This window comes from Marmota monax, unplaced genomic scaffold (assembly GCF_021218885.2).
Source record: "Marmota monax isolate L192 unplaced genomic scaffold, Marmota_monax_Labrador192_F-V1.1 WCK01_AAM20220418_F8-fsc00010, whole genome shotgun sequence".
NCBI classification, from domain to species: domain Eukaryota; kingdom Metazoa; phylum Chordata; class Mammalia; order Rodentia; family Sciuridae; genus Marmota; species Marmota monax.
In genome coordinates, this window is record NW_026692321.1 from 9,822,255 (window position 1) to 9,840,249 (window position 17,995).

Genomic DNA, 17,995 nt, shown 5'->3' on the forward strand with positions numbered 1-17,995 from the left:
CTCTCAAACGACACAGCCACCAAGATCCACGCAGTGGGGGGTGTGCGGAATATTTGGGTTCTGAAACTGTTCTCATGTCATTAAATCAGTAAATATTTTAGAAGGAACTGAAAAATAGAACGAAAGGAAAAAAAAAGGAAATCCATCCTGAACTTGGCTCACACTGGTTCTCGCTGTGGAATCCTGCAGTCGTGTTTTCCCCATTGGTCAGGGGCCTGCCCCTCCCCCTTCATATTGTTCTTGTTATAGTGATGAGGATGATCACGCTAATGCAATAATTAAAAATAATTATTACCCCTGTTTACCAATTTACAAAAGTGCTTTACAAAAGGCACGGCCCTCATTTATATATAAAGAAGCAAAGTCCACTAATGAGCAGAGAGCTGGGTACTGTCAGCTGGTGCTTTGATGTGTTAATTACAAGTCATTCTAATCTTATTATTAAAGAACAACTTCTGCCAGGCGGGGAGCCCAGTTGTAAATACCACATGTAGAATCTGTCGCCATGCATTTTGAACAGTCCGACAATCTCTACTTTACTACTGTTTATTGAGCATCTACTAAGCTCAGCACTGTGACTGGGCCTTCAGGGGAACAAGAAAAAAATAAATGAGGTGTCTTAGCTCTCAGAGTCTAGCTGAGAACACAGGAGGATCAATATGAAAAGAACAGGGGCAGGGTTTGAAATCAGATGTGACTGTGCACTGTGTGACTTTGAACAAGTCATTCTGTTTTTTTTTTTTTTTTTTGTGGTGCTGGGAATCGAACCCAGGGCTTTGTGCATGCAAAGCACTCTACCAACTGAGCTATATCCCCAGCCTCAGTTTATGTTTTCTAGCTGCAGTTTCTATAACAAATAGAGATAGTAACAGAAGCAGGATAACGTAGAAGTGATGCTCTTGGACTTGGAAACAAAATGGGTTCTGACAACTCACAGCTCTGTGATCTCCGATGTATCGCTTAATATCTCTGGGCCTCAGTTGCTTATCTGGGAAATGAGGCTGGTAATAGCTGCTGCTTTGAGGTTGCTAGGAGGATTAACTTAGTTAATGGTATAAAGAGTTTAAAATGAGGCCTGAAAAAAATGGTAGTTTAGTTAAATAAATAAGTAATGTTTTTCTCTTAATATTGCTTTCAAAGTTAAATGAAATAGCATATAAAGATATTAAGTTCAGAACTTTGTATATAACAGACATTCAATTAGTGCTGTCTCTCCATGTTTTTGTTCTTGTCCTTCCTTTCAAAATAGTGTACCAGGGGCATTATCTGCTCACTAATGCATAAGAGGCATAGACCAGCAGTCCCACTGGACTTTAGTGTCTCTAGGGGGACGTTAAACATCTAATTACTAGGCTCACTGTAAATAAATTCAATCAAATTGGCTGGGGTTGGAACGCAGGTCTCAACATTTAAAGAAACCTGTGCCACGATTCTAACATTTGGTCAAGGTGGAGACCCAGGCTCCAAGACCATCACTGTCCTAGCGGGGTCCTGGAGGTGACCAGGGGGAGGTTTCCATGAGGAGGTTTCATTAGCTCATGGGGTTTGTCCTCTCAGTCCCAGCACTCAGAAGCTGAATTTCTCCTGTAGATAAATCATCATCAGCCCCTGTGCTGTGTGGGGTGCACAGGATACGTCATAGAGCAGGATGAGCCAAGATCTGTCCCCATGGAGGTGGACGCACATGGGAGGCAGGAAAGCAGCACTCATGTGGAGTGACCTGGGCGGGGCTCAGGGTGGCCAAGCCCGCAGGGAGGAGGTGGTGCCCGGAGTATGAAGAGCCTCCAGGTAGAGGGACAGGAGGCGGTGGGGCTGATGGACGGCGGGTGGAGAAGAAGCCCTGGGGCCTTGGGAGATGCTGAGGATGTACTGAGCGTCATTTGTCCTACACGGGAAGCACGGGAGGTGTTGGCGCAGGGTCAGATCTGGCCTGGTTTACATCCTGGGGAAGGGCATGATGCAGGAAGGAGGATTAGGGCTGACCTGGGCCAGTGGGGCAGTGGGCAGCTCCAGAAGTACTTTGGAGGAAAATTCAATAGGACTTGCTGATGGGTGGGACCCAGAGGGTACAGGAAGGCACAGGGTCACCATCATCACACCCAGGTGTTTGGCCTGAACGATCAGCGGATCGTGCCTTTTCTAGTTGGGGAAGACTGAGGGAAGAGTGGTTAGAGAGGGTGAGGACAGGAGGGAAGAGCAGGGAAGGGGGCAACAGGAGACCCAGGACTCTGCTTGAGACATGGGTGCCACATGGGCGTCCAGGTGGAAGTGTCTGGAGCTCGAGGAGGTGAGCTGAGGTCTCAGGGTATGCTGGGAGCCATTAGCCAAGTAGGTATGACAATTTCCTTGCCAGCGTACCCCATGTTGCAGTGACATTGAATGTACGTGACCTTGCTCAAGGACCAAGGCAGATTAGGGTGTTCCCGGTTTTAAGATAATCGTGTTTAGGGCGTTCCCAGTTTAGGTTCCAGGTTTAAGGTTTAAGATTATTCCTGCTGGGAATAGGGCGTATCCTGCTGCCTGAGTTCCCCTTGAGTTTCTCACGGGATTCAGACAATATATTTTGGAGATAGAAGCCCAGTGGAGGAGGATTTGGGCAGAGAACGTGGATTTCCCCAGAACGTGATTGTAGACAGCTGGTGTGAGTTCGGGAATAAAGCGTTGCTGTTTGAACCTACAAGCTGTGTGGTGGCTCGTGATTGTGTGCCCAGCCAGACTGCGGCATTTGTGCCCAGCCAGACTGCGGCAAGGGTAGGCAGCAGAGGTGACGTGGAAGCTGCAAAGCGGGTGGGTGTCCTCTCCCCGGGGCTGGCCTTGGCCTTGGCCTTCCTTGCAGCCCTTGGGTGGAGCTCAGATCCCTGACATTCCAGAGGCCTCTTCCCCACTGGTCTGAGGGACATGGTAGGGTTTCCCTGGCCTCTTCTCTCTGGTTTGTATGTCTTGGGCTGTTATCTGTGGCCAGGCTGGGCAGGCTGGAGGGGTGAACAGCCCAGGCGATCCCTGGGAATGCCAGGCCACCCAGAGTCTGGTATGCGTCCTGCTGGTCCAGGAGCATTGGGGAGCAACTGGGATCTCACCTTGAAATAGCCACGAAATTCCCAGAAATGACATTGCCAGTGCTGCACAGAGTAGCACCTGGGAAGAGGCTCAGTCCAGAGTGGTTGAAACCATTTTTATTTTTCTCTGTCTCTCCCTGAAGCAGAGCTGAGCTGGTTGCCTTAGCAAACCCATCTCAGCCATCTCAAAGCTGAGCTTTGAATTTCTTTTCCAGCGACTTATTGGAAGCAGCGCAGTAGAAGGAGCCCTCAGCCGGGAGCCCGGCTGGCTGGCTTTGTGAAGCTGGGTAAGTTTCTTAGCCTTTGGGAGCAACAGTTCATTCATCTGCAGCAGGAGAAGATGGGGTGGGATGTTTTGGCCCTAATGATCTACTTTCCTAAAGCAGACTTCTTCCTCTGCTCCTGCTAAGGAAGGGAGGCAGAGAAAGGGGCGGGGAGGAAGTGCCTGCTGGGTCAAAGTGCTGCCTCCCAGAGCCCTTGCCTACATCCTGTGGGGCTCCCTCATCCTGCCTCTGAAAAGGTAAAAGGCCAGCTGTGGTGGTGCACACCTATAATCCAGAGACCCAGGAGGCTGAGGCAGGAGGATCACAAGTTCGAGGCCAGCCTAGTTAACCATGTGAGACCCTGTCTCAAAATAAGAAATAAAAAGGGCTGGGGATGTAGCTGAGGGGTAGAGCATCCCTGGGTTCAGTTGCTAGTACCAGAGTATGGGGTGGGGGGAGGAAAGGAAGAGCAACGTGGGCAAAGTGGTAATGGAAGCCCGTGGATCTTGAGATGGGATTGATGGACTTTGAGCCCCTACCAGAGCCTAAGCACTAGCTGGTCCCTGGTGAACTGGAGATGCTTAACCAAAAGAAGGAAGACAGGTGAGTAGGTTTGAAGATGATTCAATAGGATCCATTTCATTTTATTTTTGCTCTTATATTCTTATTGTCCATAAAGCATAACATTATTGAATCTTTACTATGTGTTAGCAAATTACATGAGATAAATATGTTAAGCCACTCAATTCTCATTCAAAATGCTCCATTCTTCCCTTTTATCAATTTTCAGAATGATTTTGTACACAAGCAACCTCTAAGATAAACAATGAGATTTTAAAAATCATCATGAACTCATAATTTTTTATGTTTTTCACATTTTAATCCTTTGGTTGTTTTTCCTTTCCATGCCTGAGTTGTCATTTTAGTTAGGGGCGAGCCTTCAAATTGGCTCCTGTGTTCTTCTGGCAGTACGTCCTTGCTTCCTGGTACAGCATTACTTTATTCTTACAAAAAATCCATAGAGATAATGTTACTACTTCAGTTTTTATGGATGATGAGGTGGAGGATTGTCCAGGCCATGAGATGAAGCTGGGGTCCACCTTCACCACTCAACTCCAAGCTTTTATTCTGGACACCATATAGTCTATTTGAAGAGATAAGATAAATACAAAAGAAATGATCCGTAAATAGCTGCCACGATTTCAACTCCTGTTGAGATTTAACTGCCACTGTCCTGGTACGGGGAGGAAGGACCTTTAGAGATGTTAAGGTTGCTGGCTCTTTTTCTCTCTCCCCCTATCTTCTCTCTACCGTATCATGCTTCCCATCATGTTGTTATGGATCAAGAAAGCCCTTGCCAGATGCAAGTGCGTTGGTATTTGACTTTCCCAAGAACTGTAAATAAATGCATTTCTATTTGTTATAAATCATCCCGTCTCAGATATTTTGTTATAGTAGCACATAATGATCTAAGACAGAATGGCATATGACTTTTGATCAATTCATTGAATATCTATTGAGTTCGAATCGTTGGTCAAGTTCTGTGTCCTCAAGGGAGCTCACTTTTCGTAAGCATGAACCTTTGTGATCATGGTAAATGGTATAAGAGGAGTTCAGTGTGGGCTGGGGGAAGCCTGAGGAGACTTCCGGAATGGGACGGGATGTGGTCCTTGAAGCCTTATGAAGAACTTGCCTGGGACAAGGCATTCCAGGCAGGGGGTGGTGAGAGTAAAGGGCCAGAGGGGACCCAGGCTGGGGAGGAGGTGGTAGATGCCCCTGTCGTCTCTAACCACCAGGCTCCCATAGGTTTGGGTCCAGGCATAGGGAAGGTCCACGGATCAAGCACACTGTATAAATGATTCTGAAGTGGCCAAAGAGCTATCATTTTTTGCATTGTAGGGAAATCCAAGGGTTATGGGAAGAACTGTACCCAAATGGCCTTTGATGTTACATTGTGATTTTTTAAAAATGGTGCTCCATTTCAAATGGGGTTTAGGGTGGTATGTCACTGCATACATACCACTTGCTCCTCAAGTGTAGAGGTCATATTTTATTGGTATCTGTGTCCTCGGTGACTACCATACTGTTTGATTCTTAATAATTTTTAAAAAGTGAACTAAAAATTTCTTCCCAAACATTCACGGTCTTTGGCTGGAAATTCCATTCCATGTTCCTGAAAATGTATTGCACAGAAATAATCAAAGATTGCAAACACCAAGGATGTTTATCATGGGAGCATTTGTATCAAAACAAAATAAAACTTTAGAAAGAAGCTACAGGGAATGCCTGGTAGCCCTGTGGTCTGTCCTGTGCTCTTCTAGGTACCATCACTGTGGCACCTGATACAGATGTCAAATAGCAAGTTTATGGAGTATTTTTCAATCACATAAGGATATTCTTAGGATATACAAGTAATCGAAAACATTCAGTGGGTGAAATGATAAATCCCAAATGATCCTACACCAAAACAAGAAGTATCCCACGCGTGGCCACAGGTGCTTGTCTCAGATGGTTGTGGTTTTCTTCTTGCTTTCCTCTGTGTTCTAGAATGAGTGTGTCTCATTCTTATCATAGACACAACAACAGCCGTGGAAGTTCAAAGCGTCAGGTTATTTTTTGCCACCTCAAACAGAACAGGACAAGTCCCGAGGGACAAGGGGCTTGCTGGGCAGGGTGGGTGGCTGGGTGGTGGGGATTCCAGGAAGCAATCTGGGAAGAGGGATGAGGTAGGTCACCGAGTTGGTGAGATGTTAGGCTGGGGTCCCCGCCTCGGTGGCTCCCGCCCCCGTTCCGGGGCTACCTGAAGAGGTGGCCAGGCCAACGCTGGGGGAAAACTTCAATTTTACGGTGATTAGGGGCACCAGTGGGCTGGGCAATCAGCGGCAGCTTTGATCTGGTTAACCTCCCTGGGGGTCAGGCCACTCTGACCCCATGGTGTTCTCACTCTAAAGCCCTGGCCGGCCAGTGCTCCCATTGTTTACGGCCTACATTAACTCCCGGGCCAAAGAACAGGGCCCACTCCCCATGGCCCTGCCTCCCGCCCAAGTGGGCCGGCTTTGTCCCCACCCCCTGGTCCCCATTGTGCCCACTCAGGGGGAAAAAGCCTGTGTTCATTTCCTCACTCTAATGGCTCCATCCTCTTCCAGCCCGTGAGCATTTTGTCGCTGTGACCCCGGAGGTTATTTGGGACTTTGATCCTGCCTACCTAGAGCCTGGCTCCCAAGCTGTCCTCGCAGCTCACCCACCACCCAGAAGGTCGACTCCTGGCAGGACGGGGCCAGCAGCTCGGGGGGACTCAGGCAGCGAGGGCTTAGAGACCAGCCGGGGCCGGCTTCAGGGGGAGGCCTTTCAGTCCTCTTTCCTCAAACACTCGGTCCTCCTCACAACTCAAAATCCCGAGGCCTGGGTCTCCTGCCCTCCAGGAAGGAGTGGAAGGAACTTTGCTCAGAACCCCCGGCCCTCCCCGGTGCCCTCCGAGGAGCCGGCCCGTCTCATCTCTGACCCTCAGCCCTGCTTTTCCCAGGCCCTCTCAGGATGACCGTTTGCTCTCCACGTGATCTTGTCTTGCCCTGGAGTTTTAATCAGCTTTCTAGTGGCTGTGACTGAAAGACCTGACAAGAACAATTGTAGAGGAGGAAGAGTTTATCAGGGGGCTCACAGTTTCAGAGGTCTCAGTCCACAGAAGGCTGGCTCCATTCCTTGGGTGAGGCAGAACATTGCGTTGGAAGAGTGTAGGGCAGGGAAGCAGCTCACATGATGATCAGGAAGGAGGGAGAGAAGGAGGGCAAGGGGGGAGAGAGACTCCACCTGCTAAATACAAAATACCTACCCCAAGGGCACGCCCCCAATGCCCCACCTCCTCCAGCCACACCCCACCTGCCTTCAGCTACCACCCAGTTAATCCCCTCAGGGGGTTAATTCACTGACTAGGTTAAGGCTCTCATAACCCAATCTGTCTCACACACATGAGCTTTTTGGGGACACCTAATGTCTAAACTGTAACACCTAAGGTGTTCGATTCTCCTCGGCTTCCACAAGCTGTCCCCACACTGTGCCACAGTACAGGCCTCACAGTCCCGAGGTCTACTGCTGTGACCAGTTCCTGAGCAGTGTAGCCACTTCCCCTCCCTCCAAACCCACACCGACCGAGCTTGGCTGGATCCCTCCACCCCCGCCCCACTTCGATTCCGACTGTACCCAGGACAATAAAAGGGCAACAATTCACCACTTCAAGCCAGGCAGAGGGTGGCTTCTTACTTATCTAGACGGAACTTCCTAGCACAGGCAGGGATACATCTGGTGCATGGACCCAGATCTTCTAAATCAGGATCTAAGGGGTTAAGAAGTGGTAAAGGAAGAGCAATAGTAACAAAAACAGCATGGTACTGGTACCAAAACAGGCGTGTGGACCAATGGTACAGAATAGAGGACACAGAAACCAATCCACAAAACTACAACTATCTTATATTTGATAAAGGGGCTAAAAGCATGCAATGGAGGAAGGATAGCATCTTCAACAAATGGTGCTGGGAAAACTGGAAATCCATATGCAACAAAATGAAACTGAATCCCTTTCTCTCGCCATGCACAAAAGTGAATTCAAAATGGATCAAGGAACTTGATATCAAATCAGAGACGCGCCGTCTGATAGAAGAAAAAGTTGGCTACGATCTACAGTCGGTGGGGTCGGGCTCCAAATTTCTCAATAGGACACCCATAGCACAAAAGTTAATAACTAGAATCAACAAATGGGACTTACTCAAACTAAGAAGTTTTTTCTCAGCAAAAGAAACAATAAGAGAGGTAAATAGGGAGCCTACATCCTGGGAACAAATCTTTACTCCTCACACTTCAGATAGAGCCCTAATATCCAGAGTATACAAAGAACTCAAAAAATTAGACAATAAGAGAACAAACAACCCAATCAACAAATGGGCCAAGGACCTGAACAGACACTTCACAGAGGAGGACATACAGTCAATCAACAAGTACATGAAAAAATGCTCACCATCTCTAGCTGTCAGAGAAATGCAAATCAAAACCACCCTAAGATACCATCTCACTCCAGTAAGATTGGCAGCCATTAGGAAGTCAAACAACAACAAGTGCTGGCGAGGATGTGGGGAAAAGGGTACACTTGTACATTGCTGGTGGGACTGCAGATTGGTGCAGCCAATTTGGAAAGCAGTATGGAGATTTCTTGGAAAGCTGGGAATGGAGCCACCATTTGACCCAGCTATTCCCCTTCTTGGTCTATTCCCTAAAGACCTAAAAAGAGCATGCTACAGGGACACTGCTACATCGATGTTCATAGCAGCACAGTTCACAATAGCAAGACTGTGGAACCAACCTAGATGCCCTTCAATAGACGAATGGATAAAAAAAATGTGGCATTTATACACAATGGAGTATTACTCTGCATTAAAAAATGACAAAATCATAGAATTTACAGGGAAATGGATGGCATTAGAGCAGATTATGCTAAGTGAAGCCAGCCAATCCCTAAAAAACAAATGCCAAATGTCTTCTTTGATATAAGGAAAGTAACTAAGAACAGAGTAGGGACGAAGAGCAGGAGAAGAAGATTAACATTTAACAGGGATGAGAGGTGGGAGGGAAAGGGAGAGAGAAGGTAAATTGCACGGTAATGGAAGGAGACCCTCAGGGTTATACAGTGGAGGGGGTAGAGAGAGAGGAGGGGAGGGGAGGGGAGAGGTGGGGAGGGGGGAGGGTGGATGATGGGAAAGGCAGCGGAGCACAACAGACACTAGTATGGCAATTTGTAAATCAATGGATGTGTAACTGATGTGAATCTGCAATCTGTGTATGGGGTGAAGGTGGGAGTTCATAACCCACTAGAATCAAAGTGTGGAATATGATATGTCAAGAAATTTGTAATGTTTTGAACAACCCACAATAAAAAATTAAAAAAAAAAAAAAAAAATAAAAAAATAAAATAAAATAAAAAAAAAAATAAAAAAAAAAAAAATAAAGTTCCCCAAATAGGAAAAAAAAAAAAAAAAAAAAAAAAAAAAAAAAAAAAAGAAGTGGTAAAGGAATTGGGGAGGGCTTTGGTGAGTCTTTAAAAACATCTGAAGGGTCCATTCATTTGCTTACTGATTTATACAAATAGAAACTGAACACTTTCTCTGGATGACTATAACACTGCTCTTAGCACTGGAAATGTTCAAGAAAAGCAAACCTGGTTCCTGGGCTCTCAGTCTAGTACCTAGATGAGCTATCAAGCAGGGGTAGCTGGTAGGACAGGTAAATTAGTATGTGTGTTGAATTCTGCATACAGGGAGAAGGAGCTGGACCCCAAAGGGAAGGTTAAACTCACTGAGACAGATGCCAAATGTCCATACAAATTTTTTTAGGCAATATTGCATTGTGTGGGAGAATTAATCTACTTTCTCCAAAATGAATAATCTCAATTCAAATTCTAATTAATGGCTTTGGAGAAACAACACTGAAGCATCAAATGGCAAGTTAAATACAGCCTTTTCTGTCTGCCTCTCGAGAATGGATGTACTTTATTGACATTTGTCTCTGTGCCTCTTCAGGAAATTTGGGCTCGCCCGTCGGCAGCCCGCCAGATCTGCCATTTCTCTGTGCCAACGCTCTAGGGATCTACCTAGAGTTTCCTCTGCGGTGGGGGAGCCTGTGCTGGCCTATTAGCTCCTCCCTTTAGCCCACATTTGACACTGTCCAAAAATAGACTTGTGTTTCCCAATACTAGAGCCATTCATTCATTCATTGTTGTGTTTCTAATCCATAATCAATTGATGGTCAGTCAGGCAGTTTTCATTTATTCATTCCACCAATGTTTTACTAAGTGCTTAGAACTATGTTGGTTTAGGAGACAAAAGTGAATATGGGGTGGTTTCTGTCTTGCAGAAATTGCTTTAGTGACGGTTCCTTAATAGGCACCTGGGATGCTGTGGTGAAGGAGGCAAAACCTATCAGGGAGCCGTGGAAGGGGCCAGAACCATGAGCCCCTAGTGGGGGGAGCTCAAGGAAGGCAGAGACTGTGCTGGACTAGATTGGCCTTGAAGGCTCCTGGAAGGGTTCAGGAACCAGTTGGTGAGGAAGTGGGTGAGGAGAGAATCTTGTTTGAGGTCAGAAGGAAGGTGGATTATGGGAAGACCCTGGGGACGGGGAGGCATTGGTGTAGGATTCTAACAGCACCCTCAACCACACTCTGACCCTTGTCTGTGACCTTTGGGGATGGGGACTGTGCCCTCCACCAGTGTGGGCTCTCTGCTGGACCCTCCCACGATGGCCTAGTCTGACCATTTCCAGCAGGTTGCTAGAGGACCAAATTTACTTGTTACTCCCCAGAACTACTTTTACCATTTAGAAACTCTCTAGCAATACGTAAAAACTGCCACCCTCCAAAATGGTTTGCATTGTCTAGAGGGATACTTTCTGAGAACATTTTTTGCCTCTGAACAGGCAGAGTGCTGGGTTGGGTGGCATCCTCTCCCTGCACCCCGCCCCGGATGTGTGGATAGATGCCTCTGAACATGCTGTCTGGATCCAAGGCAGAAAGATAATTATTTGCCTTTCTCATAAGGAAAAGCTAATTATTAGAAGGAATCCCAGCATAATTACACAGTTAGGCTTCGTGTCTTTGTACACATCGCTTCCTGACAAAGATGTCCCAGTTAGCCTGCAGCCATGTGTTGGAGGAGGGGATGATCATTCTGATTCTGTCTACCTTTCCCCTGCCCTTTCCTGCCTCTCTCTGGTGACCCTTTGGGGTGGGTAGACTGAGTCAGGCTCCTGGAGGCTAGGAAAGGGACAGGGAGGCCTTCTGAATGTGGGGTCCTCACAGTGTCCCTGAAGGGGAGTCACCGGCGCCGTCCCCTGAGGAGAGACCAGTGCCCAGGAGGTCCCGGCACTTGACGGAGTGCTCTCTTGCCTGTGCCAGTTGGAGTGGCCTTGGGACCAGGGTCTGTGGTTGCACAGCTGACCCTTCTCCCCACAGGATGCCTGCCTGGGTTGTCAGAATGCCCCGGGTAGAGCCACCTGCGAGGGACGGAGGAAAGTGCTTCCCAGGGGGCTGGGCCGGGACGGGGAGCAGGTTTTCAACCTGATGGTGACTCTCTCTGGGACGGGTTCACTCTTGCAGGGAGGGTGAGTTCAGGGGTGTGGTCCTTGGGGGATGCAGTGCACCCCACTGTGGAGGCTTCCACCAGTGGCACTTCATATCCCTGCACGCCCATCCCTGTCCCAGCAGAGGCAGGGGCTAACTCTGCAGAGGAAGTGCCACCGAGGAGGGCCTGTCTGCAATGAAGCCTCCACAGGGACAAGTGGGCCAGGAGACGTGATGGGGGTCTTCCAGGCACGGGAAGGAACAGGGCAAGGAACTGAGCAAGGGCCAGATGCGTCGTGTTGCTGGAAGTGAGTACAGGAGCAGGGGAGGGCACTGTCCTGTGTGTGGTGGCTGCGGACCGTGCCCAGGCAGCACGCTGTGGTTCCTTATCTGGGACAGGTGCTTTGAAAGGTCCCTTCCTGTTCTGACACTCTGCGATTCCATGTTTAAAGTATACTTGAATGTTTATGGTCGTGTTTGTACACCTTGATCTGGGATGTGTCATTGTTGATTCCCTTTGGCCCAGTGATTCCGCTTTGGAAAAAATATTTCTGAAGGAAATAGGTACATAAACAAGGATGTTCATTACAGCATTGTTTATATCATGAGGAAAAATCGGGAATAACCTAAAGATCCAACAATAGGGGATTCACTGTGTAAACTGTGTTACAACCTCACAATAGGTTTTTAGACAGTAATTGAAAGGATGTTTATGATGACTTGATAAAAGCACAGGGAAATGGCTATGTCATAATGTCACGGGGGTGATGGGATATAAATTATGCATTTAGTCACAATTAGGAAAACACAGTTTCACAGAGTAAGAGATATACAATTATAAAACTGTAAGGGATTCAACAAATGATTTACTTTTCTAATAATAAAAGATATACTTTATTAACCATATTTTTAAAAATTAGAATGCAAAACAACTGTAGCAAAAAACAACAAAAATTACAGTGCAAGGGCCAGATGACTTCTTCTCCTCTCTGGGCAGGCTGAGGCTGGTCTGTGACTTAAGTGCTTGGGAAGGGACAGCTATGTGAGGACGTCCTTGAGTCTGTGGGGCTGGTGGAGTGGGAGGACCTCAGAGCAGTGGGTTGGCTCCTTAGTGATTTCTACTCCCCAGAGGCTCTGACTGAAGCACCCAGTCAAACTGAGTCCCGGGATCTGTCAGGAGCAGCTGGGTGATGGCATGAAGAACAAGGTCCTGAGTCCCTCTGTCCAGGGTTTTGCAAAACGTGAAAATGGCCTGATTTCTGCCTTGAATCTCCTTGGGAAATGGAGGCTGAGTGGTCATGAGCTGGTCTAGGTTTTAGGCTCAAATACTGATTCTATTTCTTATTCTTTCTGGATTTGGGGTTTCCTGAGTCAACAGTGGAGGTATCACACGGCCCAGGAGGCAGGCCTGCAGGAGGTTCAAGGCCGTCCTGTCTGCAGAGAGGCTGGTGCAGGGAGGGCTCTGCTCGGCGAGCTCCTGTCTGTGGGGATCTTCTCAGAAAAGCAGGGCCGGGATCTAGCGGCTTCCTCCTTTGAGGGTGAGGTGTATCCCTCACTGTGAGTCGGAGCTGTGACGATCCAGGTTTTAAATTGGCCAGTGTGGTTAATGACATGGCATAGCAGGCAGTTCTCAATGTGTGAGCAAGCACTAAATTAGTCCCACAAAGGAGATGGCTTCACCGCCCGCCTGCACTGGTACCAATGAGAATGCCCCTCTCCCCAGGACAAAGCAGGTGGCCGACGGCTCGGTGCACACACGGAGGGCTGGTGTGTGATCTAAGAAGGGGCGGCAGAAGGGGTGGCAGTCCCACTTCTTCAGGGGTGAGCATGGATCCTGGCTCTGCTCTCTGGCCCGGGGCTCTGGTCTTCCACCTGCTCAGCACCAGCTCAGTGAGCACTTTAGATTCCTTGACTGCAAGCAAAACCTTCCTGTTGTCACTAGATGAGGATTTCACAAAGGTGAGTGATACCTGTTTTTTGGCCAGATGGCTCAGAGAAACCCTGGGAGGCCCAAGATGAGCTTGGAAGCTTAAATGCCCAGGATTTGGGGGGGTCACAGAGAGACTGCCTCATCCAGAAAGACTAACCTAATTAGTGCCTGCTCTTCCACCAGGACAGCCCCAAGTCTGCAGGACCTTGAAAGCCCTTAGGCTCCATGATCCCTTTTTCTAAGGTAGACTTCTTGGCGAGGTCACGTCCTCGGCCATTACCGGTAACTGTTGCTCGGTCAAGTTAGTAGGAAGGAATAAGATAGGGTAGGGTGCTGGCTGGCTTCTGCGAAGTCCAGCTGAACCAAAGTAAACCCAGACAGGAGGAGGACAGGGGTGACACCACAGAACAGCCTCTCTGGTCCCCTGGGATTTAGGTTTCATTTGAGTGTAGTTTTAAGTCTAAGTTGTGATTATATGTAAGGTTCCGAGAACTAGGAGACCATCTCAAATGAGGCTGGGGCTGGGAGAAACAGTGAGACAGGAAATAACACGCTGATGCGGGATGCCCAGGAGGGGACCCCGAGGCTCAGCTCTCCATCCAGGAAATGAGAAGTGGCTGAGGTGACCTCCAGAGTCACTTCCAACTCCCAGCACTTGCTGTCCGTTCTTGGAGTCCAACTCCTGGGCGGGGAGTGGTGGTGACTCATCATGGCAGATAGGATCTGGCTCTTTTGCCTGCCTGGTCACTGAAAGCTGGCTTCCGCCCGCTGCCATGGAGAAGCAGCTTCCAATATGCTGGTCTTTCATCGATGCCTAAGCGTTGGGTTGTTGTGGAGTCAGAATTGAAGGAGAAAACCAACCCAAACTGCTGCAAAATCAGATTGACGACCAAGGGACTATTCACACATTCCCTGCGATGCCGTCATGAAGTTCCCCATCCCCCTGTCTCGCGCAGGCACCATAACTATGAAAAGGACCCTTGAACACCTGGGCCATGGTTTTGGAGATGGAGCTCCCCAGGCCCAGGGCTAAGGAACCAACTTCCCAACGCAGTCACAGGAGGACTTGGAGAGACTGGCGGATGGCTCCGCGGTAGAACACTGTGCAGCCTGTGTGCGGCCCTGGGTTCCTTCCCCAACACCGTGGGGGACTAGTTATTGAGACAAGTCACCAGGTCCCCGTTTCCTTGACCTCTAGACCTGGGTTCATCTCCGTGTGCCCTGTGCCACCCGGTGTCTGATCACACCCCCAGGCAGGGCTCGCTGGCGTTTCCTGACTCATGTGTACAATTGTGAGGATTTATTGTAGCTGGGATTTTGTTTCAAGCCTTTAATATGATTAGCAAACATCAAATATCAAAAGCTTATCTAGTAAACACCTCCCGTCTGTGCCATGGATGTTATGGTCAGCTTCGGATTGAAGTCGAGTCACATTTCAAAACAGATGCAATTTCAAGGGGCCAGAGCGAAGCCGCCCACATCTGCTGTGATCTTTCGTGTGCAGTAAATGGCATTGTCGGGGAGCTGGGCTGTAAAACTCGGCCTGGTCAGCAGGACCTGCTCACAATGCAGGGAGCTTTCCGGGATTTTAAAAATGCAGCCTCGCACTCTGAGTCCCGCGGGCCGTCTGCCGGGACAGCAGCAGGTCGGCTGTTTAAGACTGGGATGTTCAAACCAAGCATTTGTTATCTTTGACCTAAATTCAAGGGATGCTTTTTGGGGTGGCGGGGCTTCCAGGAACGACTCTGACAGGAGAAGAGAAAAGAGACGCCCAGGCACATTGCAAAGGAAGAGCATGAAGCACCCTCAATCCCACCCTTTAAGCAAAGGAGGCAGTTTCATTCAGAGATTTAAAACAAAACAAAACAAAACAAAAGTCTTGTTCTCTTTGGAGTAAGAGTGAAGAAGGAACCTTACTTAACAATTAGCGGTGGGTCCCTCGGATTCAGGGTGGTTATGGCTAACCATGGTGCATATTCTTGCATGTGTCAGGACCAGAGGCTGGGCTCTGCCTGGTGCCACTGAGCGCTCCAGCTCGTCTTTGGGGATGCCGGGCCTGTGTCTGTGTGGGTGTGTGAGCACATGGGAGCTGGGAGGTGTGTGAGAGTTTGCAATTCTGAGTGATTCTGATCATCGCAGCTCGGTCACCCCCATTCTCTTGCTGCTTTGCTCTTCCTGCTGTTCACATGGGAGGCAGGGGACATTCTATCTGGGGGGCTAATGTTTCTCTGGGCGCCACAGCCCATGGATTTGAGTGACCCGTTCCAGCTGTTTCTGGCAGCAGTTCCAAAGCTGGCGGTCGCCCGGCGGGTGGTAGGGTGGGTTACACCATGGAGAATGCGTTCCTAATGGGGCAACAGCTGCTACCATCCAGAGCTCCAGGAGTTGGTGTAATGAGAGAAATTGTTCTCTGCTGCTGGCTCTGGCAGATTTCATCCATAAATGAAGATTTGCAGCTTCCAACAGGGGAGGCATTTGTTTGGTTAGATTTTTAGAACCTGGTGAGGAGTTGGGGCTGCCCGGTGAGGAAGTCACCAAGTGTTGCTTGCAGAAGGCTGCTTCCTCTGTGTTCCAGCTAGGGCTCATCTGGGTCATCTAGACCCTGCCCACGGCCTGCATTGATACCGAAGATCCTGGACCCCTGGATTTCCCAGGATGGAGCCCATTCCGGGTGCCGCAGCATCATGGAGGGTAAGTCCAGAGAGGGGGCAGAGGAGTCAGGATGGGACTGGAGGGAAGGAGAGGGAAGGGGTGTCATCCTATTGCACCGGGCAGTGGTCCAGGTTACTGACGTCACTGCCACACCAGTCATTCCTGATTCCTGTCCACTGAGGATCTTTTGAATTTTTGTTTTATTTTTCCTCCCACTTAGTGTTTAACTTTTATGAAAGTCACAAATGCATCCTATTTGAAAAATTGGGCAAGTCTTCTTATGAAAAGTGACATCCCCCCCACTCTCCCTCCCTATTTCCTTTTCCCCAGAGGCAACAGCTTTCAGCTCTGAGTTGACTCCTGTCAATTTCCTCCATCTCCTTTAACAGCGCAGTGCTTCTTTTCTTTTTTTTTTTTTTTTGATGGTGCTGGGGATTGAACCCAGGGCCCTTTTGCATGCATGCGAGGCTAGCACTCTACCGACTGAGCTAGATCCCCAGCCCCCAGCACAGTGCTTCTTGATTGGACAGTTTTAAGAACAATCCGCTGACTTTCCAATATGCAAGATGGAAATGCTTCTCTGACTGTCCCCCACCATTAGCACCACATGAGGAACAGTGCCAGAGGCCCGGCCGTTTGCGGCATCTCAGACACTGCTCCGGCCTGAGGTTGGTCTGGTCTCTCTACTGTACATACCTGTTGGCCTGGTGGGTACCAGTTGTCTTTCCACTATCCACAGAGCTTCCCGGTGGTAAAACTCCTGTTCACCTACGACATAGCTAAGTGACTCAGAGACGTGTCCACACCCCTAGAGATGAAAGCATTTTACCCGTTGCAGTAAATTTCTTGTGACATAAACACTGCGTTCCTCTTATGAGTGGCCCTCACAACTTAGGGATACGGACCAGGGAAGCAGATGCCAAAAATAGAATATGAAACCGAAATACTCCAACTATTTCTTACCAAATTGTAGGAGATGTGGAGTTTGAAGGCTGAAATCATCCATGTAAATGTTGCTGGGTGCATGCAGACTCCAAAGCAGTAAGATGTACCCTGGAAGAGAGGCCCCATTCTGCCCCTTGCAGCACTGTGAAGGAGAAACCTAGCTGGGATTAGAAAGAGTCCCTGGAGCTCAGGAGACCCAGGAGAGGTGTTCAGGGGGCACATAAATAATGGAGGAGCCATGGCAAATGCATTTGAAGCAAGCCATCTGTCCCCACTGCAGAACAGAGCCATGAAAATATGATTCTCTCCTCAAGGTCCCAGCACAGGAGAGGGCCTGTTTGCCCTGGGAGGAGCATTGTGCATGGCACAGAAGCAAGTGCCTGGACATCATTATCTTCAGTAAAGGAAACAGCTCATTTTGCAGATGAGGAAACTGAGACCCCAAGAATGAAAGTGACACGCTTCGGTCATTCAGCAGATCAATGGCAGAGCTGGAAGAGAGACTTGGAGCCCATGTCTCCCCTGCCCTCCCTCTCGTGTGTTGATGTATGGAACACCACTCATGCCAGGCCTTGGGTTAGGCCCTAAGGATTAAAAAGAAGACCCTCCTGAACCTGAGGTGCCTAGAGTCTTTTTTGGGAGGACATGAGTGAAAAAAAAAATTACAGAATTCAGGAGCCCAATGCGAGGGGACAGACTTACGCAGGGAAACTTGTGAAGTCAGAGAAGGGGTTAATTTGTATTGGGAATCAAGGAAGTCTTCCCACAGAAAGTGACAGCTGAGCTAGATCCTGAAGGATGAAGGAGCCTCCGCCCAGAAGAACATGGTCTGACTTTCCTTAGGTGCTCTCTGGGCAGAACAGGCAGGGGCAACTGGAGGGAGGAGTCTGGAGGCAGGGAGGCCAGGAGGAGGCTTTTGCTCAAGTGAGAGAAGACCTAGTCTTGAAGGAGCAGGACAGTGGTAGGGGAGAGTGGAGGGAAGGAAGACTGAGAAATACTTTGATACTAGAACTGACACAACCTGGCAGTTGGCTAAAGAGGGGGTGTGGGG

At 48.7% G+C, this 17,995-nt stretch overlaps 1 long non-coding RNA gene across 1 annotated transcript in view; it reads left to right on the plus strand.

Moving 5' to 3' along the window:
- The window catches only part of LOC124090817 (uncharacterized), a 33,711-nt gene extending 16,154 nt beyond the window's left edge, over window positions 1–17,557 (plus strand). Inside the window, exons 2-3 of the long non-coding RNA XR_006851235.1 lie at window positions 15,923–16,038; window positions 17,259–17,557. This is a non-coding gene — a long non-coding RNA (uncharacterized LOC124090817). The remainder of the gene's footprint in view (window positions 1–15,922; window positions 16,039–17,258) is intronic.
- The last annotated feature ends 438 nt before the right edge of the window (window positions 17,558–17,995 follow it).